Source organism: Artemia sp. Qi Xiang Cuo, chromosome 10, assembly GCF_049724085.1.
Source record: "Artemia sp. Qi Xiang Cuo chromosome 10, ASM4972408v1, whole genome shotgun sequence".
Classification (NCBI taxonomy): Eukaryota; Metazoa; Arthropoda; class Branchiopoda; order Anostraca; family Artemiidae; genus Artemia; species Artemia sp. Qi Xiang Cuo.
The window spans coordinates 63,825,071-63,853,063 of NC_142803.1; the positions used below are offsets into that span (position 1 = coordinate 63,825,071).

The 27,993-nt window shown below is 33.9% G+C and overlaps 2 protein-coding genes and 2 long non-coding RNA genes across 5 annotated transcripts in view; 3 read left to right on the plus strand and 1 right to left on the minus strand.

The window, feature by feature from the left end:
* Positions 1-27,993, plus strand: part of LOC148948018 (uncharacterized) — a 527,253-nt gene that overhangs the window by 379,413 nt on the left and 119,847 nt on the right. The window lies entirely within an intron of this gene.
* Positions 1-27,993, plus strand: part of LOC148948019 (uncharacterized) — a 437,936-nt gene that overhangs the window by 309,225 nt on the left and 100,718 nt on the right. The gene's annotated exons all lie outside the window — the stretch shown is intronic.
* LOC148948026 (uncharacterized) lies at positions 7,221-27,965 on the minus strand. The gene is made up of 4 exons (XR_016142331.1): positions 27,852-27,965; positions 16,436-16,565; positions 10,272-10,378; positions 7,221-7,363 (listed from the first exon to the last, which is right to left on the minus strand). It is a non-coding gene; the product is annotated as an uncharacterized LOC148948026 (long non-coding RNA).
* On the plus strand, positions 7,299-15,007 carry LOC148948027 (uncharacterized). The gene is made up of 3 exons (XR_016142332.1): positions 7,299-7,411; positions 8,540-8,679; positions 14,601-15,007. It is a non-coding gene; the product is annotated as an uncharacterized LOC148948027 (long non-coding RNA).

Here is a 27,993-nt window from a genome sequence, read left to right on the forward strand (position 1 = left end):
TTTATGGGATATGTTGAGGGGGGGGGGGGGGTCGACTTACTCAAGAGCACTATGTACATGCTGCAACTGCTTCTTCTGCTGATACTACTAGTGCTGTTGCTACTACTGTTATTACTATTACGAATACCAACTCTTCTACGACTACTGTCAACGTCTCCTGATCTTGTACATGACCTCCTTGCACTCTCTCCCCCATTCAGGAGCCCTGTATATGTGTGAAAGATAGATCCCTAAAATGTATATGCGTACGATATTCCCTTTTAATAGTTATATTAATCATTAGAAAAAGTGCACTGATCTGAAGCGTAAGCATTGTTTTAAAAAAAACCTACAAAGAGGTGAAATAAATTACTGGAAAGGCCAGACAGAGTATATTTCTTCAGATGCATCCCTTCTCCCTCCAAAAGAGCAAAAAGTGCTGTCCAAGACAACTACTCTCTCTCTATTATCCCAATGATAACGTAAAAGTCCAACTATAGAATCGATCTATTGATTTCAAAAATCTTCCAAATTTTGCAAAATAAAAATGAACATGACAAATACTAAAAAAAGAAAGGATAATGAACTCATTTTTGTAAATAACAATATCTTGTAAGAATAATCTTAATAAAATAATAAAAAAAAAATACAAAACAGCTGCTTCCTCACTTATGTTGAAACCTAAGTTAAACGAATTATTGATTTATTTTTCGTTAGTTCACCCGTATTTAGTATATTTTGTGAGTATATGGTCTAGCACATTTTCAGTGCATTTGCAGCAGTTACGTGTGATACAAAATATGGCACTGCGAGTGTTGTCCGGAGATAATCGGAGAACCTCGGTGAGATCCCAATATGTACAGTTAAATATTATCCCTGTGTCAGGTCTTCGAAAATTTTACCAAGGGTTATTTATGTTTAAATATTTTTCTAATTTGGTTCCCAAGTGTTTTTCAAATTTTTTAAATTTATTTATTTCTGGTGATGATGTACACAATTATCCTACTCGTCATGCTAGAGATACACGGACACCTCAAGTTACTAGTACTAGATCGCTATTTTCAATAGGTCACGTGGGGCCAGTTGTCTGGAATAATTTGTCTGTTTCTTTAAAAAGTTCAGCGAATCTATGTGAATTCCGTCGGGCCCTCAAAACCCTTTGTCTCCGTAGGTATGAATTTGTATGAATTTGTTTAAAGGGTGGTATAGTTGAGTCACTCTCAGGTTAGCCCGGAACCCGTTTTTCCTATATATATATTTTTTTTTTATTTTTGTTAGTTTTTTTTTTTAATTATTTTATTATTTATTATTTATGGGATGGCGGCGGGAAGTTTTGGAGTTTTGGAGTATGTGAAGTATTGATTTTTGGTTATTGCGACCAGGAGCCGAGTGAGTGTAAGATTTTCATTTTTTCTTCTTTTTTTCTTTTTCTTTCTTTCTTCTTTTTCTCTTTTTTTTAGTATGTTATTATAAGTGTTAATTTTAAGAGGGTTAATACTTCCAAACAAGCGTTAGCTTATGTAAGGTCATTTATTTTTTTTTTGTGTTGTGTTGTTTTTTGGAATAAACCCTTATCTTATCTCTTATATTATAATGGTCAAACAGTAAGAATTGTGGAGGTACGGCTATTAAATTTTTTTTATATGATGGTACGCGGTACTATCATAAGATAGTAAATATTAATTCAAGCTGATAGTAAAAATGCTTTATATGAGAGTAAAAATTGATTCAAGCTGAATTCAATGAACAAAAAATCATTTATCTATATTTTTTCAGCCTATAAACCTAGCAACAATGGACATAATTACTCAGCCAAATTACTTGTGCCGTTTCCGATCAGTAAGTGAGCTCGTCTAATGAGGGTGTCAAATGCTTCATATATATGGCTAATGAACGCACTGCTTGGGATTTTTTCACTTTCCAGTTCTAGGATTTTTCCGGATAACTGACAACAAGATGGACACTGTCTGTGGTCCCCACGAAAAAAATATAAAGGAATGGCATTTAACTCTCTAATCAGATCTTCTGATGACATGGCAGGCGTAGTGGTTCGCACAATTGCTTTTCTTGCAAAATCGCACAATTTCTTTATTACTGGACCGCTGAGAAATTTCCTACATTCTGCGCTTTCTTTGCATTTGTTATAAAGCCTCTTTTTCAAACACTTACAAGCATGATTGGCGCATTTAATTTTTTCCACTATCCTACCATATGAAACCTTTATAATAATTTCTGAATGGGTGCTTGAATCACCATCGGCTATATAACTGCGATATCTTAGTTTATGCATAGCTGGTGCAACACGAAAGGCCTCTACCAGTATATCTGATTCCATCGCAGTGCTAGAACCACTCCAATTCATAAAACATACATGTTCAGGAACTAAAGTAGATTCTTGCTGTCGATTGGTCATGCATATGCAGCAATACTTGTTTCTAATTCCTACATGAAGGAGTCTTTTCGAATAGAATCCAATTACAACACCACAACTAGATAATGCAGTGTATCTATTACCATAACCTCGTGTGCACCAACTTCCATCAACTATAACACACGTATCGACTATTCCGTTGGAGTCAATCTTTCCATCAGCCTTCAATGCCATTAGGCGCTCTATTTTACTGTTTTCTAGCAAATAATCGTGAAGGATTTTCTCTATGGACTCCCCGATAATGCTTTTGTACTTGGTAAATGTTTTTTGCGATGGGCAGTTAATTCCAATTGTAGGAAAAAGTTCTTGAATCTGGGCATGAGTCATGCTAGTGTTTATAGCAGCAACTACAACTTCTTTGTTGATATTTCTAGACCCCGTTTCTTTTTGTTGCCTCTTTTTGTCCATACCTCTAATTGACCAGTCGATTATTTTTCCGTTTAAGGCCGAGCGGTCGTGTCTTTTTAACTTTTGTTTTTTCCTCTTGTGTGTTTTTTTAATGCTGCTAGCGTTTGTTTACATTTTTAATTTAACAGGAATATCAGTGTGAAGCGTAGCTTCTTCTTGGCAAGATTAACATTTGAAGATAAAGCGGGAGCGCAAACCAACAATGTACTATCTGTCGAACATTATTTTTGAAATAAGATTGAAGTCTTGACACTTACAATGAAAAAACAAATCATTGGTACAAGCTCCTGTAAATTAGAAGTGTCCAAGCATTCTACAGCTGATAATCATCCCAACCAAGTAAGCTATGGGAGAAGTTTGTGTGAATATTTGCATTCAACGGAAAACACGTTTTACGAATGATTATGATTTAGAATCATCATTTCCCTCCACGAGCAGCTATCATTCCCCCATTTCTGTTGTTATTGGAGTCTCTGCCTCCCACGATACATTCACCCCACACCCACCCACCCCTCCACCCAAAAAAAAAATAATACCCAAACAAAAGTCCTGAATACGGCCCAAGGGATTATATATCAATGTCTACCCCCCTCCCCCTCCTCTTGTTTCGTTCTTAAAACTAATTATTTATTTATATTAAGGATAAATGATAGTTGGGATCTTTTTACATCAAAAAACATCCTTTGAGGCATGTCCCTTCATCCCTTACTAGACAAAATATTTTTAAGGTCCAATTTCAAATTTCAACACAAATTTCACCGTTTTGGTAAATTCTCTGTTGTTTTACGATTCCACACTATTTTAAGGTCATACAATATCATCTCCCCCTACTTTCGATACATAAAAGATATATTTAACCTAGATTTAATACACTTTCAAGTTTGTTTTGACTAGCAACCTAATGAAAAGTCGAAAGGGATATGAGTTGAAGGAACTAAAGTTGCTGCTCTTATTTTAGAACTCTCTGCTGAACTTTAACGACAAAAAGTCGACGACCTGAACTGCTTCTCATAATAAGAATTAACATTATGGCCTATAAACCTGGTTTTTGTAGCTTCAACCCTCCCCCTCCCCCCACAGACACACAATAATTTTACTTACCCGTCAAAATATTATGTGAAGATATGCATATTCCGGTAAAATATTATATAAAACAATACATTAAAATATATAAGGCAAAATAAAAAAAACTATATGGAATAAATCGTTAATATCACTAAGCAGAAGGTCATAAATCAAGGTCTAGTTTTTTTTTTAATTTACACTACAAAATAAAATGAATGAAAGTTGCATGCCTAGAAAAAGTGTTATTTGTTAGGAGACTGCAATCCCCTACCCCTCTTCTGGCGACAAATAATATGTTACTTCCAATCTTTATCCCTTATTATCACAATAAATTTCTTCTATGACTAAATCGGATCGATCTTAAAGAGTTATAAGATTTGACGCTTCAGTCACCTCCCCCCCCCTCATTTTTTTAAACTTTCTTGTCAAAATATTATAGAGACTTATGCATCTCCCAGTAAAATATTATGTCAAATTATGCACTAAAACATATAAAGCAAAAGTAAAAAAAAACTACATTCCGTAAATCGTTATTAAGTACTTCATTTGCCCGTACGATAGTGGGCCCATCCCTGGATCTGCCAGTGACTAAGTAGAAGGTCATAGATCAAATTCTATTTTTTAGGATTTACGCCACAGAATAGAATGAATTTTAGTTGTATGCCTAGAAATTGCGCTATTTGTTAGGGGGCTACAATCCCCTGCCTTTCTCTTTGCGACAAAAAATTTGTATCTTCCTTGATTTATCTTGCATTTCTTAACATTTTTTCTACTAGGGACAAGGTGCGATAAAAATTGAAGGGTCATAAGTTACATGCTTTTTCATAAGGCACATCAGTGTGTTTTAATTTGAAAGTCTCTAGGTGAGTAGAATTAAAAAAGAAAGAAAACCATTAAATAAACTTAAACACAAAATGTGTATTTGCCCTCTCCTCCGTTGCCCGTGTTGGTTTGTTTATCAGTCTGAATCTATTAATTCATCCGAACAACTTCCTAAGAAAAGTATGAGAATTCGGATCTAAGCCCCTAAAAGCACACAAACCTATAATAAGTCTAAGGTCTTTGAAAGGTTCGTACTACAAAATTAATCAAGTGGTACTTACATATGTTTGATTACCAATTCTTCGTAGCTCTTTAGAGAATAGGGCACATTCATTAACCATCCAGCAAGAATTTTTTAAAATATCCGATTCTAAATTAATGCGTTTGTTGTCGCCATACAAGCTAAACATATTTAACATGGAAGAGATAGCCGGGATTGTTTCTATTCCGTTCCTCCTTAACTTTTGTTTACATAGCCCTTCACTTTTTGTGGAAAAATTTCACTGTTTGAAATCACTGTAGAAATAACCTGTTGTTATTTCTCTTGGTTTTAAGTTTGAATTATTATTTGAATTTATTTCTACTCGTCTTTGGTGTAATGTACCTCTTTACTTTTCTGTGAAAAACTGTTTTTGAAAAATAATCTTTCTAATTTTATACCAAAGCAGAGGGTTTGAAAATAAAGAAAATAAAACTCTGTTAAAAATTTTTTTTAACAAAGAGACCTTCTCAGCCACAGGCTATCCTGCTGCTACAGCTCCTCCAGTCAAGGGCTCTAACTGTATTTCATCTTCCATAATAGCTCATTTTCAACTGGATTTCAATTGGGTATAAATATCAACGTAATAAATTTTTTTGTCAACTTTTTTACTTACTCTATAGGGGACTTACTCTATAGGAGGGGAGGGAATGAAAAAGTGGAATTAAAATTTAAAGACAAATATATATTACTATGTGTATGAGGGGTACTCGTCCTCTTCCACCTTTTAACCCCCTGCTCTTTTTACTTGAATTTCATGTGAGCTCTACTAAGCCAAAAATGTGAAAAATAAACAAACTTTTGCATAGAGACCAGCAAGGTCTGCATAGGGCAGGTGTCAATCTCCTGATGCTCTGCCCTTGACCAGGTGCTATGTGTTGTTGGAGCCAAACCATCTGACACTTTCCAATATTAATAAAAGAAAAGCTAAGTTTTTCTAAGAAAAGAAAAGAGCAAAGTTGCCAAACAAAAATTAATACTTCACAGTAATAATTTACATTGATAAATTCTGCATTGATAAAACTATTGCAAAGAACCAACTGATAATATTTCCATATTTATGTATAATTATAGAAAACTAGTGCTTTGCTGAAAACAGAAAACAATTAGGAGTTTTGGTACAGTGGAAGCAAACCGACTAAGGATATTTTATTGATGGAAATACAGAATTTTAGGATTGTTGATTTGTTTTATTTATTTTTTCCCCAGTTAATTTGGTATCACTTCTGCACAATGAGTTCAGTCCAATGATTGAATCTCGTTTTGGCTCTGGAAAGGACATTTCATGATTAGTTTGTACACGTCCATCTTGATAGTATTAGAACTATAGACTAGCTTTAGTATTTGTATCATAACTTGAAATATTCCATTGTATAGAGAAATAGCTGGATTTTGAGTTCATATTATGGTTTATTTGTTTTACATTTTGAGTGACACAAATAGTATTTTTCACAGTTTAAAATTGTATATTACTCACTATTGTTTTTATAGCTGTTGAGATCAAAATGTTATCTGATAAATAAATCCATTATCTATTTGTGCTATTCAATGACTTTGTGGCTATTAAAATAATATTAATTTTTACGCTTAAAATTTAAGTTAATTTTAATTGTATACTGGAAATTACTTTATCTGAGCTGGTGTAAGACTATGAAAAGCATTATAGACTAGTGTGTTGTTGTCAGGCTATGTACTGAATTTTGACTCCCAAATCAGTATCCTTGTTTGTGAGGATTATTCAGATAAAATTTTTACTTGATGATAAGGTTTCAAAGGCTGTATATTTGGATATCAATTTAGAACATAATATTCAGTATGATGGACCCCTATTTTTCTCGTTTTCCTTGTTAATAACAAGCACGGATTAATTAAAAAAAAAATTATTTGCTCAAAGTAAAGAGCAATTTTGACACTTAAAACTAGGCTTTAAATAGTTTCAAAGCATCTTTATAATTTGTTGTCCTAGTGCCGCTATTAATGTGATTAATTTTACCCTGGGCACAACCAACCCTAGGAAGGGCTCAGGCTGTAACAAAAATCCAACTGTCCTTAAAAGTTACATACCGAAATAAAATAGCGTTATAGGAAATATTTATTGCAATTTCTGTTTTAGCATGAAAAGATAAATCACAAGAGACACGTTTGTTTCGAAAATTAGTGCTATATATAAAGCTATCTATTTCTCAAATCAAAAAGGCTTTAGCTGTTATCCTTTTTTTATTTTATAAAATACTTTACAAAGAGAATAAAAAAGAGAATTGACATGAAGATACAGTTTACCAATATTTGAAAATAGGTCTAGAGCTGAAAGGATCAAACTTTATCTTTTTTTTTAGCATGCAGATTAGACCAGGACAATGTGGAATTGCATCGTAAGCACGTTGAAATCCTGGCTCATACTGGAAAGGAAAAGAAAATGCTTTATCCACAGTCTGCGATGATTAGTGGTAAATATTCTACCCTCCTCACTCTTTTGGCTTAACGTTAAGATTCCTGATTATATGCAGAAAAGCAGGTAGACGTAATAACGGAAAACATCCTGCTATTACTACAATACGGTCAAAGTAGCAAGCTATCTTAAGCCAACATCCTGCTAAAGATTCCCCATTCTCAAAGACCATGGCACTGAGTATAGAAAAAAAGAGTTCAAAAAGGGCTCATTTGATTGGAAATTCAAAGGGATAGTTCCCTTTTTAATAGTCAAAAGGGATTGGAGGACAACCAGTCCCCCCCTCCGCCCCTGCCCCTCAGTTCCCCTATCCCATCCATTTAAAATTTTGAGAAAACCATTTTGTTCAGCATAGCTGTAAGTTCCAGAAATTATGTTTTTAAGGATGACCCCCCCCCAAATCCCTCAGTACATGGGTTTTTCGTTATGTTCCGGGGTCTATAATCCAAAAGAGCAAACTTCTCGCGCGTGTACTGGATAATACGGAAGTACTAGGCTATGCATGGGCTATGTTCAGGTATGAGAGGGGTGGGAGTCAAGACAAGAAAACATTGGTAGCAACTCAAAGGCACCAATTTACAAAAATGAAGTGGATCCAAGTATAGGCCACTAAATGTCTTATGTTGTTTAACCTGATACTTTGCTAGGTTAATGAAGCTATTGAAAAGCTGTAGCTTTATGAAAATTTCATTAAGCCAGAGTTCAAATAGGAATTACCAAGGCTTTCCCACTTCAACAAAATTAGACAATTATTGCATGTTTAATACAATAATAATATTTTTGTTATGCAATTACAACAATTATAATCATAATATCTGTGTTATAATAGAAAATGAAGCATGATCAGAGGAGTATTGTTCATTTCTGTTTTTGATCATCTTTGGAAGCACAATCTTCACGATAAGAGTTGCCTCTTGTTGCAAAAGTGTTAGTGTTAGTTACAAAAAGTATTAGTCAGTAAGTAATTATCTTTAATTGTGTTTATATTCAGTGAAACAAATAGTTCACGGGCCATTGAGCCCTTTGGGATATTATCTTTGTTATTGCTCTTTTTTTGAAATAAACGGAACTTGAACTTGATTATTGCTAATTTCTGCTCTACCATCGTTCCTTATCTTGTTTTCAGGGGTCGTGGTGATGAAGGGTCATGGCGTCAGTCGGGTTACGGCAGGTCACGTTCTGAGGAGAACCAGAGAGAAGTTGGAGATAGGGAAAGACGAGGCTGGGAACCAAGACCTTGCGAGGAACCAAGAGGCTTTGAAAGAGGTAGGAGTGGCAAACTTGAATATTTTGTGTAAAAGCGTCCGTAATTGCCAGTCTCTCATTGCTAAACAAAATGAAAAAAATACGTTCAAGTATACCGAAAATCGACATTTAACGTCTTGGATCTTATGTCTGGCAACATTGACTTCCAACACATTTTTGGATCACAAAAATACTATTATTCGCTACAATTTAATTTGAGGCCGGAGGCTTAAGTCGGTATTTTTGTTGTTATCTGTTTCAAGTAAATGAAAAAAAAGATCAATGCCTATCTGGAAAGAATTAATCGTGGATGATGGGAAGAGACGAGAGATCTCAAGATGTTCTTTTGTGTCGCTAATTAATCTGCAAGTATTTTTTATAGCAGTTTCCGTTATTGCCAGTGTTTCAGCGCTAAAAAATGGGTTTTTAAAATTTATCAAAAATCTTTGGAAAAGATATTAAATGCATTTCTAAAATTGTGGTTTTCATCAATTGCGAACATGTAAGCACGTCATTTAAGCGTATGTTAATTAATATATTTGTTGAAATCCATAGCTGATAACATAAGTATGTCAACACTGAAAAAGATAAAAAATGATTAAATGATACAAGGAGCTAGCCTACTAAAAACAGCAACGACAAAAAACCAACAAAACTTCAAGGTCAATGCGATAAGATAAATGGAGCACATCAAGCAATAAAACAAACACCAACTGTCTGAGAATAGACTTATTATGTTTGTATTATAAAATACATTTAGAAATATTAAAAAAAAAAAAAAAACCTCTTGTAGCTCTTTTCACATGTTTTGGTGTCTCCATAGAGATTTGCTCGGCTGAGCATAAACTTAGCTAGGGTTTTATTTTTAGCTTAACTTAGTGTCGCAAGTGCTCATGATGATACTGAGTTTTTTTCACTGAATTGTTTTAAAAAAAACACTTTTTTTTAAACAAACTGAGAAAAATCTGGTTCTTTATCTAATTCTATATGATCTCTTATGTGTAATTTATTTTAGACAGCAAGCTGATACTACAAAAGATCCCAAATTTCTTTTAATAAAACTTTTTGATCCATAAGATGCTGCAAAAACTGTTTCCGTATTAACTAGGTTACAGTCAAGTTCAAAATTGATGGCATTTGATTTACTGCATTCAAATCTAAAAAGTGACTTTAAAGTGTTACTGACATCCACATTGTTGTTTAGGTTTTTTTTTTTTTTTTTTTTTTTTTTTTTTTTTTTTTTCTGGCTTTTAACCTGTCAAACAGAACAGAAATAACCCAAAGACAGAGTATAAAAGAAGAAAACGATTAAAACGGGAATCAAAACAAATATTTTATATAAAGACTAAATAACAATCACATAAATGCTTTGTCAAACATCACTTTCTAAGAAGGGTTTTATTTTTTTATCAGTTTAATTCTGCACTGAGGACAGTCAAGCAGAGGTCTTGACCAAAAATATTTGAATAATTTTTCAATTTTTTCACTAGCTGTGTATTGTCCTTGTTCTTTCTTTGAAATTTTATGTTTTATCATTACTTTCTGTTGAGAATGCTTGTTTTCTTATTATGATTTAATTTTGGTATAGAGCTAAAGTAAAGTTCATGCAATACCTTGGTTATTTGATGCATGCAAGTCTTCCTTTGATAAAGCCTTTTCTGTGAGGCTGTTTTCCTCCCTTTTATAGCAACATATGTTCATAAGACTGTATATCCCTGACCTGAAAGAGTCATATTTCAAGTAGTTGTGGTTGATGAATTTATATTTGATGTCTGCTTTTTCTTTAGGATGATAATCCTTATATATTAATTTATGTTTTTTTAAGTATTTTGCATGTCTGTACTTTTTCAAAGAAAAAAAAGACGTAATTTATGGCCTAAAAATTACAGTTGGCCTATCTATCTATCTATCTATGCATATCTATTAATAGGAAAGGTTTTTAAATTATACCCCGCGGGCATATAGGGGTTTTTATTGAAGAGAAGGTCGTATAAACTTCGGAGGAGACTCATTTGATTGGAAAGTGGAGGCTCTAGCTCCATTTTTAAGAGTCATGAGTGATCAGAGGGTAGTAAGCCCCCTCCCCATGTCTGTCGTTTCTCCAACCACATCCACTCAAAATTTTGATATAGCCGTTTTGTTCAGCATAGTTGGAAGATCTAATAAACATATCTTTGGGGATGTCAACCTCCCCACAGTCCACAAAGGCAAGGGCTGTAATTTATGCTAGTCGTCAATTGTTAATGTATAAGTTTTTTATGGAAAGGGTGTTTGCTAAACCTTGGGGAGGCTCATTCCTTTGGAAATCAGAAGCTATAGTGCCTTTTCTGGAGTCGGAAGTGGTCAGAAGGCCGCTGCACCCCCCCCACCTCCCTCCCAAGCCCGAGTTTACCCAGTTTTATGTGATGATAATTTTGTAATAGTCATTTTGTTCAAAATAATCCATAGGTCATACAAAAATACTTCCAGGGTTGACACGACCCCCCAGAGAGTGGGACCAGGGGTTGTAAGTTGTACACCGGGGCCTATAAGTTATTTTTATAGAAGAGGTGGTCACATGAACTTTCGAGGAGGGTCATTTGACTGAAAATTGAAAGTTCTAGCTCCCTTTTCTATTTTCTTGTCACCCATGTGACCTTTTCACCTTCATTTATTCTAGTCAAAGCAACTTACTCTTTTCAAGAATAGTTTCACATCTATTTTTGCATTCTCACCTATCAAAACCTCCCAGACATTTATTAATTTTGCCATCATTTTCATCCAGTACACTTAAATCACATCGATAGTTTGAGTGTGGGAGAGTTTCACCTTCTCATTTGATTCCACTCTCTCCCATACACTTTGCAGTGTTTCGTAGGAACGTAGGACGTCTTGACTCTTTAGTTATGGACTGGCCTGTCGTTAGTGGGCAGACAGGATTAGACATCGCACACGCTCTGCTTGAAACTTTGAAGCATCAGTCTTTGACTGTAGAAGATATCAAGCAGCAGCTTGTAGGTGGTGCAATGGATGGACAATATTTTACGCATCATGTGCCCACTCATCTTTTGACGCTTATTTGTCTCCTTGATTCTTCTTGGAATAAATTTAACTGTGATACAGTGCATCGGGTTTAATTGTCTGAAGAAGATGTCCGAACCTCGTTGCAGTGTGTCTCAGGTCTTGGTGGCCTCGTATCCACCGATAACAAAAAGATGGGCTACGGAAATATAGTTGAATATACTTGTCCGGTTTGGCACTTTGCCCTTACCAAGGATGAAACTGATAAAATACAACCCGTTCAGAAGAGATAATTGCAAATCATTTATAGCGGTTCCCCTCTACATTACGCCTTTTACCTCAAAGAATTTAAACTTGAATCCCTTTCTTCCCGCCGAGAAAAATTATGCCAAAGATATGGCTCCTCCCTCCTCCAACATTCCATCTACCGATCATTCCTTCCCCTACCTTTTGTCCCTATAAGATCTCGTCCCCCCAGAGAAGTGGCTGAGAAGGTTCCAAAACTGACCCCAGTCCACTGTAACACCTTTCAATAAAATAAAAGCTTTGTGAAATATTACAATGATCTCTAGTGTTTTTATTCTTTAGTTCATTTTATCCTGACGAAGTTTTATCAGACATTTTTATTCTCAATCTCAAGTGTTTTTTATCCTTTCGTTTATTTATCCTGAGGAAGTTTTATCAGACAACTTTATTTTGCTATTTATGACTAAGAGACATCATATTTGGGCTTTGCCCACGAGAACTATGTCTTGTTTTTGAATTAAATGATTTTGAATTTGACAATCAAGATGATTATTTGAATAAGATCTCACATGCCTATTTCGCACTTAGCTATTGATAGTTATGAGCTATTTGTACTACTATTATTGATATTTATGAAACTATATCTAGCCTTTCCCTTTCATTCCGAAAGGCGGTGCTCTTACCGTGGATAATCAGGAATATATTGAATAAATACGAAGATGACCTCACCAAAATGAAGTTACAACAGTCAGCAGATAATCAAGTAGATTCTCAGCTAATTTATTGCTTCTCGCAAGGTGTCTTCCATAACGACAGGTTTTTTATACCATGGAGTTCTCTTAGTTTTACGCCAAAAACCCCTGATGTCGCTCGGGACGCGTTCGGTGATTTATAATGATCTGGTTTCTGATTAGGGAGATTCTACAGGAATGGCTAAAGAGGCAGTTGCTGCAACTTTTTGGAGACTTTGCGGCTTTTTAGACAAGCTATTGAACAATCTCAATTCACGCTTTTTGTTGCTACAAATAGGTACAACTCAGTTGACGAATGGACTGCCTTTGTGGGAAATATATTTGAATATTTGATACCAGCTCTGTTGAATTGACGATCGGAAAATCTGATCATCTTGGACACTTGGCTGATCTTACAAATTCAGGGTGTATTCAAAATTTGCCACGAGGTGCAGTTCTCGACCAGTACAAAATATGGTAATTTGCTGCTGCTTTTTAAAACTAGTTCAAACTAAAAACTCATTGACATTCAATATTACTATGTGAAAATTTACTTTGAAGTGGTTGATATTCTTTATGTTCGTCGACAAGTTTTTACTTACTCCACTTCTCTTCAATGGAAAGTGAATATTTGTCTAAATCTCGTACACTTAGCCAAATTGTTTTAAAACTGTTTATTCGTCAGTTAAGATGGCTGGTAGCTATCAAGGTGTACATACAGTTAAAGCAGGTAATGGGAAAGCTGGAAAGTGGAAGATTAGTAGCCTAAAACAGCCACATTACAATGTAGCAGTAATTCTCTGTTTATGTTTGTGATTAGATTAGGGAGAAGTTGTGCTGCTAAAGTGTCGGCAGCTTTTGGAATGCTACTGGCAGCTTTTGAACTTTTTGCATACCTGATGTAGACCAGAATTGATTTAAGTTTTATATTTTAGTTTATGTTTTACTTCTAAGATAATACATGGTTGACATATTAGTTCAATAGATACAAATAAGAACAGTTTATGTTTTATGTTTATAAGTTAGTTTATGTTTAGTTTATGTTTTAGTTTTAAGACAACACATGCAGGATCAAAATCGATCCTCCAATCCTTTCAATCGATCAAAAGAACTAAATTGATCCAGTCTAGCAACAACCATTCTGAGGTTTCGCTGCCTTTCATTAGGAGGAACTGATGACCTTGTGTCTTTCCCCAAAAACTTGAACAACTATGTTATTTGTGGGAGATGAGCTTGAAAAGCAAACAATGTAATAATAATAGAGTAGGATATTAAAAGAGGATTATGCAAAATAAAATGTTATTCTATTAAGGAGGAAGGAGATAAAAAGGGTGACATTCGTGATAAGGGTTACTCTCATGTGCTATATCTAATAAAAGTTCGCCGGTGGGGATACCTTGAACACGCACTACGTATGGACAATCCCTGGCTACCGAATGCAGTGCTAGTCCGTTAACCATCGGGTACACGCCACAGAGACATATTCAGCCACACCTCACAAATTGAATGTTTCATAAAAATCTTGACTGAACAACTTTATCCTATCCTGAGAACTGCAAATACGCTCTTTTGACCATTTGGATGCACATTTGTATTGTGATTCAACTAAACGCTCTTTTGAAGCCGCTAACCCTAATTATCGAATAAATATACTATTTTTAAACTATTATCTATTCTTTTAACTCATATACTGACGCTTTGCCATAATTGTCAGTTAAATGTCCCTTTCTGTTCCTCCTAGCTTGTTCTTCTTATTTTTCGTAATAATCTTTCACGTTCGAATGAAACAGGCATCCATTTGGGCATTTTAACGCCCAACCTTCACGGCGGATCGAATGTTAATTTGGTTCACTCTGTTTTAGGGTTGTCTTAAGTTTTAGCCCTGTTCTTTGTTTATTTATTTTTTTTATCACTCCTTTACATGTCTTTTCTCTCCAATCGATTAATGTCCTTTTTCTTTTCTAGGTTGAAAATTAGAGCTGAGGAGTAAATTTTAATCGTAGTCTGTATACTGTTGCCGTCTTTTTGTGGAATGGCGTGTATTTTTACATAAAAAGTCGTTGCAGCAGACATGGCTTCTTTTAATTGTAAAGTTAAAATAAAAATCAAGGGTTCTCAACCTTAAGTTCATTTCATTCTCCGTATAATTGTTTTTTATGACTTTTTTTATCCCCATTTTTACATTTTAAAAGAAATTGAACCCTTTACTTTTTCCAATAAATTATCTTTTTTGCTCATCCCTCGCTAAACCAATTTACTGCTCATTCAATCTCTTCTGCTCCTTGTACAGCTTCTGCTCCTCAGTCAAGAAATCGTATCCTGAGTCAACAAGCAAGTAAACAAGAAAAAAAATTCGAGACATTTTATTTTCTCTTTATCTAAATAAATATTGCAAAGAATGTTTAAGTGGAACTTTATAATTTGTATTCTTACAGCTTATCATATACTTACTACTTGCCTGTTCCTAGACTCGGGAATTATTTAAGGAACCATTATAAAAAGGTTGAGTCAGATGGGAAGGTGATATTGCTCAAAATCATGGGCTTGGAATTCTAGAATTGCTTTTTATCTTAGAAAAGAAGTACAGTATAGTTACACTAATGAATCTATACTGCTAAATTAATATAAAAATTATAATAGACATAAAATAGACCAATACGTCGAATATCATTTTAGAGCAATCAGTTGGCAAAGTAATACTTTAAGTCTCAAGTTTGATGGCTTAAGAACTTTACTGAAAAACTTCAACACCGGAAAACCCAACCCTAGGAATGTCTTACTATATACTCTTGAATGTTCCTAGAAAGAAACAATTAAAAAAGGGAAATGTTAAAAGTCTGGCATCAAAGGACTAAAGGACACCCTAGACGGTCAATCACTTTCATCAAAAACTTCCGTCAATCAATTGATTACAGCAAGATTGACCGTCTAGGAACTGATTGAGTCATTCAAACTTTTTATCAATCACCATCAACGCTTGACTCAAGCTCCAAGCAGGTTTCTTGAGGTCAATAATGGCTCAATCAGTTGATTGATGGAAGCTTTTGATTTGGGTTTCCTTAAGACCATTTAATGACTAAAAATAGAGTCAAACAAAAATTTATAAATCAATTTATAAAAAAATTTATAAGAATTTATAAATTTATAAAGTTTTACCAAATAGCAGTAAAAAGTCAAATATTATTTTTGGGAATATGAAGGAAATTGGTAACTTGGCTGTATACCATCAGCCAGCAATAACACCTGTTCGAAGTTGAAAACGCAGACTAGTGATGAATTCTGTTAGGAGGTGGGGTGTAATTATTACATTTTAAATTTTAGTATTATCACATCTTGGATCTCACCTCTCTTGGGTTGAACTTTGCGCCACCAACTACTTTATGGCCAAAATAAATATATAATAATTTTTTAACTTAAATGTACTTTTAAATGAGAGGTGGTGGGGAATGTGGACACCTGGTCACGTATTTTACCTTCTCACACAAGTATAACATGTGTAAAATTTAAAATCTTTTCTGATAGCTTCGTTAATGGCTTCAGCTCTAATAAAAACGATTTTCATATACAAAGAAACGTTTCGCTTTGAATTTTTCTTTTTATGCCATCTATATATAATGCTCGAAGTAGCTGACATGCTAACCCTTATTACTGCAGGGAATTGTTACACTTCAATGTTTATGTGTCAAATATAGTAATATTCTAAAACTAATGAAAATTCTGCAGAGAAAAGGCATTAGTTGTGCTAAAATTATGCTATTAGAATGAATTGTGAAACATTTGAAAAATGGTTTTTCACTCACGAAGCTGAACAAGAAGCTACTTTTGTTCGACGCTTATGTTTTTCAAATTTTCTTCTGAATTTCTGCCCTGTTGACAATCTGGTTGTACAGATTGACTTGTGACTTCCTTCAAAATCCTCGCCAACTGTCCCTAAAAGTAAGGAAGTCATACTTTTAAAAGATTTAAAGTTTCCACTGAAACTTGGAATTATGTCCTAATCTCTTGCTGAGTTATGTCATATATTCCATTTTGACAACTATAACGGACCTTGTATATTCCAATTATGTCCTAATCTCTTGCTGAGTTACGTCATATATTCCATTTTAACAACTATAACGGACCTTGTATATTCCAATTTGGTACAGACCAAAATTTAACATAACACCACAATTGCGTATACTAATATACACATATTTCCATAATACACACATTTAACTATACGTATATTTGTGTGCAAAGAAGGCGAGAGGACAGATCAAATGATTTAAAAAAGGCTGATCACTTCGTCTCTAAGTATTCAAGCTATCAGAAGCAAGATTGCCACTTTTAGCACGGAAGTGCTATTTTAGCAAATATTATTACGTATAGCACGTGCTCAGAGTTGCCATCTGTAGCAGGAATGTGCTATTGTAGCACAATTTTAGAACTTACTGTCAAATTTTGTGACTAGCCCCGAAAATCGCTGTGTAGCACGCAAATTTGGGCAATTGTAGCACTTTAGGAGCAGACCGTGGGTGTAACCCTGATCAGAAGCCGTTTCTGCATGAGCGAGATATCAAAATCCCAGAATTTATTAGCTTTTGAAGCATTATGTTTTTAGGCTCTAAAAAATTAAACCTGAAATTTCCTGAGGATATTGATATTTCCTAACTATTGTTCACTCAAAATTTTTGGCTAAGTTTCATTCCTTACATCTTAAAAGCGGTACTAATTGGGTTAGAGATCCGATAACCTCCGCTTCTTGCGTATGTCGATGGCATTATACCTGGATGATAAAGGTTGAATGTTTGGTTACAGACTCAATGCGAGAAACCAGCTGACCTATTCCTGTTTTATCTTAGAATGTTTCGATACTAACAGTTGGAAGGGATAGGGATAAATCGCAGATCAAAAATTTCTGATTGGTCATTCAGCATTAAACTGAAAGGACCTAAGGGTGATTAGTATTTGAATTTCAACTTGCTACCTGCTGGAGCATAGGGACCTATTGAACAAGACCGGGTGTGATTGTTTGGATGTTTAGACTTAATTGCTAGAGAAAAAGTTTTCAAAAACGAAATTGGGAGATCTGGCTTTCGCTCAATTACCTGAATATCCATGGTGACCAATAAGGATATTTAGAGTTCTTAGTCTTGAAAAGAGTCTTCTTGTGTTCAAGTACGGGGATCGTAAAATAGCAACTGTTACGATTGAAAATACGGATAGAACATTCAAACTAATAAACAGGCATGTAGTGCTAGTAAACATGCATCCATCAAAAAACCAATGGCTGACTTGTATGAAAATCTGAATTGCTACATGGAAACTGCTACTTGCCTTGGAATTGAGAAGGAAGTACGGCTTTAGATTTCTGAAGTAAGAGTGGAAGTTTGGCAAGTTAAGGATTCAATTAGTGATCTTGTTCAGCAAAATATTGTAAAGAAGTTCAGTAAGGTAAAACTCACAAGATAATCTCGAGAAAATAATGCAGGCTGTTCATTCATTCTTTATGTTGGAACTTTAAAAATAGCCACGAAAAATTAGTGGACAGATTCGGAGCATTGGAGTCAAAAGTTGATTTCTTGGCATCAGCATTGTCAAATCTACATTATGACCTCGATGAAATACAACAAGCTAGTCTTCTTGCGTATTTATTCACCCTCTTTCTGGTCTGAATGACACAACAAGGCATCCCACCAATAATTTGCTAGACTTAATAACAAAAAGACTAGGTCTTTGATCGGTTTCCGAGTCTGACATTATAAATGTTAGTATTTTGGGAAAACCCAGTAGTATCAAAATACTTCCAATTGAAGTTGGATTTGAAATCCCCAACAGTTGCACCATAAAAATTGAAATATCAGAGCAAGCTGAAAGCATTGCAATGTTTTGTAAGTGAAAGCCTTACTCTTCGTTGACAGAAAGTGCTGAATTCTGCTAGGGATGTAGTGGGTAGGGGACATGCTCGGTCAGTACTGGGCTGTATCTTTGCAAAGTCTGGCAATGAAGTAGTTAGAATAAAGGACCTATCAGTAAAAGTCTCACTTAGCCGTCTTCAAGAAGTAAGGGTTCTGGCTAACATGCAAGAGAGTGACTAAACTGTTTTGGTGACAGAAAGGTGAATTTTTTTCAATAATTAGCATAATTTCCGTTTTGAATACAATACGTAAAATCACTGCACGAGTCGGTAAAACCGCTGCATTTACCAACCAAGATTTGTATTTCGGTACATATCAAGTCGCTATTTTGACGCTGTTTACTTAACCAAATGGAAAGTTGTGGCACCATCTATAAAATAACGGCAGGATTTGGTAAAACTGCTACGTTTACCGACCAAGCTCAAAATTTCTGTAGATGATATGTCAGTATTTTCGTGGTCTTTATTGAACCGAAAAAAAGAATATTAATGGTGTCAGAAAAATTTTTTGTTACCAAGTGACCAAAAACATTAGAGGGCCGCCCCCTACCCCCTCCGTATACGTTACGGCATTGTTTACAGGACACCTAGTTATAACCCCTCGGAAAGGTCTTATCATTTTTAGAATCTTAGTCAGAATATTTGGTCGCGTAAAAAGACATGTATTCTAATGGGAGATTTTAACCATAATATGTTGGAGCTCGGAAATAACACGAATGGAAAATTTTTGACAACTAAGCTATCATTTAGCCTTTTCTTGTCGATTAACCTCCCCACACGAATCACAGAACGCACGACCACGCTTATTGATAACATGTTAATTAGTGAAGATATTTGTGACCGGCTGAAATCATCAAATGTGCTAATTGCGCCAAGTTTGGATCGTCTCCTTGCATTTTTAGTGGTGTCGTTTTTAGTGGTATCAAATTAAATATAAAATATTTTTTTTATATTAAACAAATTTAAATAAAATAGAAGATAATATGGGAAAACTAGAATGGTGCGATGTTGTGAGTCAAATGACCATGAAGTAGGTTATTTTTTGTTTTCGGATAAGATTCGTGAAGCAATGCAAAAGTGTTGTAAGATTGAAGGACCACATGAGAATAGATCGAGAAATAAAAACAATTTTAAACCTCGGCGGTTAACAAAGTAATTACAAAAAATTATAAAATTAAGAAACAAGCTTTATATTAGATTGTTGAAAAACCAGTCGAATGAAAATCGACATATTTATGTTAGTTACCGAAATTTTGTCAATAAACAAATAAACATAAAGATAATAAGATCCCTAAGAAGATAGTTAACCTGAATGGGGCAAGAATTGAAAATGATCAATCTATAGCTGATAGTTTTTGTAAATTGTTTACTAAGATTGGTCAAAATAGTTCGTCACTGTTTGATAATGATATTAATATAATCGACGAAAGTCAAATTTTGATAATGATGGTAGTATTTTGTTTTTTTAACCGGTTTCCGCAAGTAATATGAAGAAGATTGTGAATTCTTTGGGACCTTCAGAGGCTCCTGGAATTGATCACGTACTAAAACGAGTTCTGAGACATGTTTTGCTGGTAATATCTCGTATTTGATTTTTTTTTTAATCAATTTGTCCTTTCAAAAATTAATTGTTCCAAAAGGTCTAAATAAAAGCCGTGTTTTACCCTTGCATTAGTATGGAAATAAGGAAAAGGTAAATAATTATTTACCAGAAATTTTCTAGTTTATTTTGAACATTTATTTTTGTTTAGGTATGTCTTTGATACGAAATTTATTGTTCAAACTGCTACATTATACAGATGAAAAGCAAGATAGAAAAGCTATTAAAAGGTAGGCATAAATATTTTAATTTTGGGAGAGAGAGAGAGGGAGAAGGAGAGAGTTCAGTAGAGAGAACTTGTTTGACTGCCTCAGACACTACCGCCCTTTTTCAATTCTGCCGGTTATTTCAAAAACTTTTGAAAAAATAATGCATGATAAAACTAGTAAATTTGCGGAAGCAAAAGAAATAATACCACATAGCCAATATGGATTTTGGAAAGAGTATTCGACGGATCATGCAATGACCCGTGTTATTTGTAAAGTGATAGACTTTCTTGTCTTTCAATTATCAATGCCTTTTACCAGTACTCTTTCTGTTTCAAAGTTTAACACTTTGTTGTCCTGTCAATGATCAATGATATATAGATTTGAATACTCGACGTTCTCCAGGGGCCAACAAAAATCCAGATGAATCAAAATAAAATCTCTTATAAGTAGCTATAAAATTTAATTACCCTAAACAACTAGAAGGTGTATAAACAGCTCATTCGGGTTATAATTAATCATTCGGGGTGTAATTGTTGTGATTTAATATTATTATACGCAATTTCTGTTCGCTTTAAGTTTTAATGTAGCTGCTTATTTTCAGTTGAAAAAACTTGTTTTTCTTTCTTTAATTTCTTAATTCCCGGTAAAACTGATTTCCTGGTATGATTTCTTAGATAAAATAGCAAAAAATCCTCATGAATCAAAAGAAAATCTCTTATATGTAGCTATAAGATTTAATTACCAAAACCAATTTGAAGGTGTATAAACAGCTCATTCGGGGTGTAATTAATCATTCGGGGCGTCATTCGAGGCGTAATTAATGTGATTCAATATCAGTATACGTAATTTCTGTTCTCTTTTAGTTTTAATGTAGCTCCTTACTTTCAGTTGAAAAAACTTGTTTTTTTTATTTAATTTCTGAATTCCTGGTAAAACTGTTTTCCTGGTAATATTTCTGAGACAAAATAAAAAAATCTACATGAATAAGAAGAAAATCTCTTATATGTAGCTGTAAGATTTAATTACCAAAAGCAGCTTGAAGGTGTATAAACAGCTCATTTGTTATGATTTAATGTCAATATACGTAACTTATGTTCGTTTTCAGTTATAATGTAGCTCCTTACTTTCAATTAAAAAAACTGGTTTTTTTATTTAACTTCTGAATTCCTGGTAAAACTGTTTTCCTGGTATAATTTCTGAGATAAAATAAAAAAAAATCCACATGAATCACTTCAGTCACTTCAACAAAATTTAGATTTTTTATCAAAGGTTTTTAGTGAGCATGGACTTCGTTTTTGCCCTGAAAAGTGTCAGTTTTTAATTTTTGGTCCTAAGGCTAATGATCTTGTTAATTCAGAAATTTCTGTTCGTATTTATGATAGTATTTTAAAACCTTTGGAATCTTTTTTATATCTTGGTGTGCCTTATGGACCAACTTTAGCTCTATGCCTTGCTTCTATTTCTAAAGCAGTTAAATGTAGAATAGCGTCTAGTTTTGTGGCAGTAATTTGTCTTCGCGATCTTCTTTTTCTGAAATCACTGGCTCGGGTCTATAATACAGTTGCTTTGCCTCAGATTTTATTTTTTTACTAGCTTCTACTGTTTTTTAGAATTAGTAATATTACGCATGTAAAAACCATATTTTTTAATTTTGCTAAGTTCCTTTGCCGATTTTCTAAATCTGAATCAAACACTTTTTTAATGAATATTTATAAAAGAAAAAACCCTGTTGATGTTTTGGAGAAAAAGCAAAAGAAATGTTTTATCCAATTTACCTGTTTTTTCTCATAATTTATATAGAGGTGCGCACGAAGCTTAATTTATTTTATTTTATTTAATTTTTGAATGAAGTGTTAATTTTAAGTGTTAATTTATTATCTATTGAATGAAGTGTTAATTTGTCTGGCAATTTTGATTGAAGGCCTTTGCGTACTTGTTGTTATATAGTTTAGAATAATTTTATGGCCTGTTGATTAGCGGTTATTATTTTTATTTATTTTTTTACTCTTTGTATTCGGAGGAAATAAAAAGTTTGAATTGAATTGAATTGAATTATCATAAGCAACTTGAAGGTGTATAAACAGCTCATTTGGGGTGTGATTAATCATTCGAGGTGTCATTCGGGGCTCAATTGTTATGATTTAATGTCAATATACGTAAATTATGTTTGCTTTAAGTTATAATGTAGCTCCTTACTTTCAATTGGAAAAACTTGTTTTTTTTTAATTTCTGAATTCCTGGTAAAACTGATTTCCTGGTATGATTTCTAAGATGAAATATCAAAAAATCCACATGAATTAGGAGAAAATCTCTTATATGTAGCTATAAGATTTAATTACCATAAGCAACTTGTAGATGTATAAACAGCTCATTTGTGGTGTAATTAATCATTCGGGGTTTCATTTGGGGCGTAATTGTTATGATTTAATGTCAATATACGTAACTTATGATCGTTTTAAGTTATAATGTAACTCCTTACTTTCAATTGAAAAACTTGTTTTTTCATTTAATTTCTGAATTCCTGGTAAAACTGTTTTCCTGGTATGATTCCTGAGATAAAATAAAAAAAATCCACATGAATCAGAATAAAATCTCTTATACGTAGCTATAAGATTTAATTACCATGTGCAACTTGAAGTTGTACAAACAGCTCAGTTGTTATAATTTAATGTCAATATACTTAACTTATGTTCGTTTTAAGTTATAATGTAGCTCCTTACTTTCAATTGAAAAAACTTTTTTTATATTTAATTTCTGAAATTCAGGTAAAACTGATTTCCTGGTATGATTTCTTAGATAAAATAACAAAAAAATCCCCATGAATTAGAAGAAAATCTATTATATGTAGCTATAAGATTTAATTACCATAAGCAACTTGAAGGTGTATAAACAGCTCATTTGGGGTAATTAATCATTCGGTATGTCATTTGGGGCGTAATTGTTATGATTTAATGACAATATAAATAACTCATGTTCGTTTTAACTTATAATGTAGCTCCTTACTTTCAAAGAAAAAATTATTTTTTTATTTAATTTCTGAATTCCTGGTAAATCTGTTTTCCTGGTATGATTCCTGAGATAAAATAAAAAAAAAATCCACATGAATCAGAAGAAAATCTCTTATGCGTCGCTATAAGGTTTAATTACCATAAGCCGCTTAAAGGTATATGAATAGCTCATTCGAGGTGTAATTAATCATTCGGGGTGTAATTGTTGTTATTTAATATAAATATACGCAATTTCTGTTTGTTTTAAGTTTTAATGTAGCTCTTTACTTTCAATTTAAAAAGCTTGTTTTCTTATTTAATTTCTGATTGTTTTTTAAATAAGGCTTGAAAGTTAAGCACCCTCTTCATGGAAATTATCTTCCTCCATGAAAAATACCTCAATGGAAATTCTTTTCCATAGAGGAAAAGAATTCTTTTTTCATGTTGAAGGAATTTTTTTCCTTGTTCAAACATTTTTTCCTTGTTCATTCTTTGTGGTGGATAGATATCAGTTGGTCTTTTTTTTTGTTAAATATTTTCGGTTTATTAATCTTTTTAAAATTAAGTCAAATTTTGTTCTTACTTTAAGAAGGTTCCGCTGACCCCAGTCCACTATAACACCATGCGATACAGTTAAATCTTTGTGAAATATTACAATGATCTCTAGCGTTTTTATTCTTTAGTTTATTTATCCTGACGAAGTTTTATCAGACAACTTTATTTTGCTAATTATGACTAAGAGACATCATATTTGGGCTTTGCCCACGAGAGCTATGTCTTGTTTTTGAATTAAACGTATTTGAATTTGAAATTTGACAATCAAGATGATTATTTGAATAAGATCTCACTTGCCTATTTCGTACTTAGCTATTAATAGTTGTGAGCTATTTGTACTACTATTATTGATATTTATGAAACTACTTCTAGCCCTTCCCTTTCATTCCAAAACGTGGATCTCTTAACGTGGAAAATCAGGAATTTACTGAATAAATACATTGATGACTTCACCAAAATGAAGTTACAACTGTCAGCAGATGAAACCAGTTGATTCTCAGCTACTTTCTTGCTCCTCGCAAGGCGTCTTCCATAGCGACAGGTCTTTTATACCATGGAGTTCTCTTAGTTTTACGCTAGAAACCCCTGATGTCACGAGGGACATGTTCGGTGATTGATAATGATGTGGTTTCTGATTGTGAAGATTCTGCAGGAATGGCTAAAGAGGCAGTTGCTGCAACTTTTCGGAGACTTTACAGCTTTTTAGACAAGCTATTTAACAATCTCAATTCACCCTTTTTGTTGCTACAAATAGGTCCAACTCAGTTGACGAAGGGACTGCCTATATGGGAAATATATTTGATACCAGCTCGGTTGAATTGACGATCGGAAAATCTAATCAACTTGGACACTTGGCTGATCTTGCAAATTGGGGCTGTTTTCAAAATTTGCCACGTGGCTCAGTTCTCGACGTGTGCAAAATATGGTTAGATCGTTGTTTTTCAACGTAAATGCAGATCCTAAGCATTCCCCTATTAGTGTATTACAGAATATTTAATTATTTTTTGAGCCGTCAGCGCTGTATGATGGCATTCCCAAATTTCTTCACTTATTATTGTGCTGTATTTGCAAGACTTCATGCGAATATGTTGTAGAGGGTATAGCCAGTATTATGGACAGACTTGCTCGCGACCGTGCTGTTAGTTCTGACACTCTTCACAATGAGTTAGTTATCCGGTGGCAAAGTCCCCCCTATTAATGAGAAATGTAAACCTTTCATTGACGCTGCATTGTACGTTCACTTTGGTTCAACGTAAGAAATGGCAGTTCTTCCGCTCGAAAAAAAACCGTTAGAAAAAAACTATCGTCAAATCTGTTGCTCTTAAATTTACTTAGGTCAGCTCTATTATGCATACTGTTCTTCCTAAACCTCGTAAAAAATACGTATTTCTGCAAAAGTCTAAACAAATTTACGTGGATAATTAATGTTCTGCTGATGCAATTATTTTCAATCGATCAAAAAAACTAAATTGATCCAATCTAGCAACAACCATTCTGAGGTTTTGCTGCCTTTCATTAGGAGGCACTGATGAGCAAATGTGTCTTTCCGCAAAAACTTGAGCAACTATGTTATTTGTGGGGGATGAGCTTGAAAGGTAAACAGTATAATAATAATAATAGAGCAGGATAATAAAAGAGGATTATGCACAATAAAATTTTATTCTATTAAGGAGATAAAAGGGGTGACATCCGTGACAAGGGCTACCCTCATGTGCCACATATAATAAAAGTTCCCGGTGGAGATACCTTGACCACGTATGGAAAATCCCTGGCCACCGAATGCAGTTCTTCTCCGGCAACCATCGGGTAAACTCCGCAGAGACATATTGAGACACACCTCACAAATTGGATTTGCCATAAAAATCTTGACTGAATAACTATCCCTTCCTGAGAACTGCAAATACGTTCTTTTGACCATTTAGATGCACATTTGTATTGTGATTCAACTAAACGCCCTTTTGAAGCGCTAACCCTAATTATCGAATAAATATACTATTTTTAAAACTATCATTTATTCTTTTAACTCATAGAATGACGCCTTGCAATAATTATTAGCTAAATGTCCCTTTTTGGTCCTCCTAGCTTGTTCTTCTTTTTTTCCGTAATAATCTTTCACGTTCGAATGAAACAGGCATCAATTTGGGCATTTTAACGCCCATTCTTTACTGAGGATCGAATGTTAATTTGGTTCCCTCTGTTTTAGGGTTGTTTTTAAGTTTTAGCCCTGTTCTTTGTTTATTTATTTTTTTTATTTACTTCTTTACATGTCTTTTATGTCCAATTGATCAATGTCCTTTTTCTTTTCTAGGTTGAAAATTAGAGCTGAGCAGTAAATTTTGAACTTAATTCTGTGTAGTCTGTATACTGTTGCCATCATTTTGTGTAATGGCGTGTATTTTTACATAAAAAGTCGTTGCAACAGACATGGCTTCTTGTAATTATAAAGTTAAAATAAAAATCAAGGGTTCTCAACCTTAAGTTTGTTTCATTTTCCGTATAATTGTTATTTATGCATTTTTTTTTCTCCCCGTTTTTACATTTTAAAAGAAATTGAATCCTTTACTTTTTTACAATAAATTATATTGTTTGCTCATCCCTCGCTAAAACGAATTTACTGCTCATTCAAGCTATTCTGATTCTTGTACAGCTTCTGCTCCTCAGCCAAGAAATCGTATCCTGAGTTAACAAGCAAGTAAACAAGAAAACAATTCGAAACATTTTATTTTCTCTTTATCTAAATAAATATTGAAAAGAATGTTCAAGTACAACTTTATAATTTGTATTCTTTTAGCTTATCATATACTTACTACTTGCCTGTTCCTAGACTCGAGAATTATTTAAGGAACCATTATAAAAAGGTTGAGTCAGTTGGGAAGGTGATCTTGCTCAAAATCATGGTCCTGGAATCCTATTATGTTTTTTTTATGTTAGAAAAAGAAGCACCGTATGTTTACGCCAATTAATATATACTACTAAATTAATATAATAATTATAATATAGATAAAATAGACCAATCCTTTGAATATCATTTTAGAGCAATCAATTGGCAAAGCACTACTTTCAGTCTCAAGTTTGATAACTTAAGAATTTTACTTAAAAACTCGACGCTTGGAAACCCAACGCTAGAAATGTCCTGCTACGTACTCCTGAATATTGCTAAAACGAAACTATCAACGAATCACCATCACCAACGAATCACCGTCAAACGAATCACCATCAACGCTTGACTCAAGCTTCAAACAGGGTCCTTGACGGTCAATTATGGTTTAATCAGTTGATTGATGGAAGAATTTGATCAAAAGGGTTGACCGTCTAGGATTTGCTTTGCCAAATAGCAGTAAAGATGTCAAATATTATTTTTGGGAATATAAAGGAATTTGTTAACTTGGCTGTATGCCATCAGCCAGCAATGACACATGTTCCAAGCTGAAAACTCGGAGTAGCGACGAATTCTGTTAGGAGGTAGGGTGTAATTATTACATTTTCAATTTTAGTATTATCGTGTCTTGGATCTCACCTCTCTTGGGTTGAACTTTGCGCCATCAACTACTTTATGGCCAAAATAAATATATAATAATTTTTTAATTTAAATGTACTAACGAGAGGCGGTGGGGAGTGTGGACATATTGGGAAGGTTGCTTATAAATGAACCTGGTCACTTATTTACTCAAGTTTAAAATCAAGTCTAAAGTTTAAAATCTTTACTGATAGCTTCCTGAATGGCTTCAGTTCTAATGAAAACGATTTTCATGTACAAAGAAACGTTTCGCTTTGAATCTTTCTTTTTATGCCATCTATAAATAATGCTTGAAGTAGCTGACATGCTAACCCTTATTACTGCAGGGAATTGTTACACTTCAAGGTTTGTATGTCAAATATAGTAATATTTTAAACCAATGAAAATTCTGCAGAGAAAATTATGCTATTAAAATGAATTGTGAAACATTTGAAAAAGGGTTTTTCACTCACGAAGCTGAACAAGAAGCTACTTCTGTTTGACAAATATGTTTTTCGAATTTTCTTCTGAGTTTCTGCCCTGTTGACAGCCGGGCTGCACAGATTAACTTGTGACTTCTTTCAAAATCCTCACCAACTGTCCCTAAAAGTAAGG